Raw genomic sequence first — 3,279 nt, 5'->3', positions numbered from 1 at the left:
ATCGTAAAAACACTCAACGAAATACGAGACAACACAGACAAACAATTCAATGAGATTAGGAGTTTCTTCACAAAAGAGATTGAAATCATAAAGAAAAACCAATCAGTGCTGATGGAGATGAAGAACACAATGGAGGAGGTAAAGGAGAATCTGGAATCTTTAAAGAACAGAGCTGACAATATGGAGGAAAGAATTAGTACTTTAGAGGATAGGAATACAGATATACTCCAGATGGAAGAAGAGAGAGAACTAAGACTAAAAAGAAATGAAGAAAGACTCCGAGAAATATCTGACTCTATTAGAAAATGTAACATAAGAATTATAGGTATTCCTGAGGGAGAGGAGAGGGAAAGAGGAACAGAGAGCCTATTCAAGGAAATAATAGCTGAAAATTTCCCAAATCTGGGAAAGGAGCAGGAAATACCAGTAAGCGAAGCCAACAGGACGCCTATATATATTAACAGACAAAGGCCTTCACCACGACACCTAGTGGTAAGGCTAGCCAGGGTCAACGACAAAGAAACAATATTAAGGGCAGCTAGACAAAACAAAAAATAACGTACAAAGGAACTGCCATCAGGCTCTCAGCGGATTTCTCAACAGAAACTTTTCAGGCTAGAAGAGACTGGAGTGATATATTCAAAATACTAAAAGACAAAAACTTTCAGCCAAGAATACTCTATCCAGCAAAAATATCCTTCAAATATGATGGAGAAATAGTAACTCTCCCAGATAAACAAAAGCTAAGGGAGTTCATGGCCACGAGACCCCCACTACAAGAAATACTCAAGAAGGCCCTCAGGCCTGAAAAAAAGAAGAGAAAGGGAACACAAAGCTTGGAGGAAGGAGAAAAGTAGATAGACAAAATCAGAGAAATAGTAGATCTTTACCGGAATAGGTTAGCAACCACTTAAATACTAAACTCAAAGATCAAAGGAAGAAATTCACCAACAATAAATTTAACCTCATCACTGTAAACACACAGCCACAACACAAGATAGAATAAGGTATAACAAGAGCAACTTAGAAGGGGAAGAGGAAAGTGACTGAATTGACTTAGTATAAGGAAATAGGAGGCTATCAGATAATGGACTATCTCATACACAAGATTTTTTGCCCAAACCTCAAGGTAACCACTAAACAAATAATCAAAGCAAAACCACATATGATAAACAAAGAGAAAACTAGAAGAATCATAAGACAGAACAACCAAACTGAACAGGCAGTCCAAAATAAATGGGACAAGAAACAAAGGAAATGCAAAAGAACCAGAAAATAAGTGACAAAATAGCAACATTAAACCCTCATATTTCAATAATTACCCTAAATGTAAATGGATTGAACTCTCCAATCAAAAGATACAGAGTGGCAGGATGGATTACAAAGCAAGACCCAACAATATGCTGCCTTCAGGAAACACATCTTAGCACTAAAGACAAGCACAGGCTCAGAGTGAAAGGATGGAAGACAATACTCCAAGCTAATGGCAAACAAAAGAAAGCAGGTGTTGCCATACTCATATCAGACAAAGTAGACTTCAAGATAAAACAGGTTAAGAAAGACAAAGAAGGGAAATATATAATGATAAAAGGGACACTCCATCAAGAAGACATTTCACTTATAAATATATATGCACCCAACATAGGAGCACCAATGTACATAAAGCAACTATTAACAAACCTAAAAGGAGAAATCAACAACAACACAATAATAGTAGGGGATCTTAACACCCCACTTACAGCAATGGATAGATCATCCAGACAAAAAGTTAATAAAGAAATATTAGACTTAAATGAAAAACTGGATGAGATGGACCTAGTAGACATATACAGAGCACTCCACCCAAAAACAGCTGACTACACATTCTTCTCAAGCGTGCATGGAACATTCTCTAGGATAGACCATATGTTGGGAAACAAAGCAAGCCTCAAAAATTTAAGAAGATTGAAATCATAACAAGCATCTTTTCAGACCATAAGGCTATGAAACTGGAAATGAACCAGGAAAAAAAAACTGGGAAAGTGACAAAAATGTGGAGATTAAACAACATGCTACTGAACAACCAATGGATCATTGATGAAATTAAAGGAGAAATCAAAAACTATCTGGAAACAAACGAAAATGATAACATGCCATACCAAACCATATGGGATGCAGCAAAAGCGGTCCTGAGAGGGAAACTCATAGCGATACAAGCCCACCTTAACAAACAAGAAAAAGCCCTAATAGGCAACCTTAAATTACGCCTAACAGAACTAGAAAAAGAAGAACAAACAAAGCCCAAAGCCAGCAGAAGGAGAGAAATAATAAAAATCAGAGCAGAAATAAATGATATTGAGACCAAAAAAACAGTAGAAAGGATTAATGAAACAAAGAGTTGGTTCTTCGAGAAGATAAACAAAATCGACAAACCCTTAGCCAAGCTTACTAAGAAAAAAAGAGAAAAGGCTCAAGTAAATAAAATTAGAAATGAAAGAGGAGAAATTACAACGGATACCATGGAAATACAGAGGATTATAAGAGAATACTATGAGAAATTATATGCCAACAAATTGGACAATCTAGAAGAAATGGATAAATTCTTAGACTTATACAACCTCCCAAAATTGAACCAAGAAGAAATGGAGAATCTGAATAGACCAATAACAAGTAAAGAGATTGACATAGTAATCAAAAACCTCCCAAAAAATAAAAGTCCAGGACCAGATGGCTTCTCCAGTGAATTTTACCAAACATTCAAAGAAGATTTAATACCCATCCTCCTCAAACTATTCCAAAAAATAGAGGAAGATGGAACACTTCCTGAATCATTCTATGAGGCCAACATCACCCTGATACCAAAACCAGACAAAGACAATACAAAGAAAGAAAATTATAGGCCAATATCGCTGATGAACATTGATGCAAAAATCCTCAACAAAATATTGGCAAACCGAATACAACAATATATTAAAAAGATCATACACCATGATCAAGTGGGATTTATACCAGAGACGCAGGGATGGTTCAACATCCGCAAATCAATCAACGTGATACATCACATCAACAAAACAAAGAATAAAAACCACATGATCATCTCAATAGACACAGAGAAGGCATTTGACAAGATACAACATCCATTTATGATAAAAACTCTCAATAAAATGGGAATAGAAGGAAAGTACCTCAACATAATAAAAGCCATATATGACAAACCCACAGCTAACATCATACTCAACGGGGAAAGACTGAAAGCCATTCGTCTGAGAACAGGAACGAGGCAGGGCTGCCCACTCTCAC

The sequence above is a fragment of the Diceros bicornis genome, chromosome 31, assembly GCF_020826845.1.
Source record: "Diceros bicornis minor isolate mBicDic1 chromosome 31, mDicBic1.mat.cur, whole genome shotgun sequence".
In the NCBI taxonomy this organism is placed as follows: domain Eukaryota; kingdom Metazoa; phylum Chordata; class Mammalia; order Perissodactyla; family Rhinocerotidae; genus Diceros; species Diceros bicornis.
Note: the sequence above shows the minus strand (reverse complement) of the source record.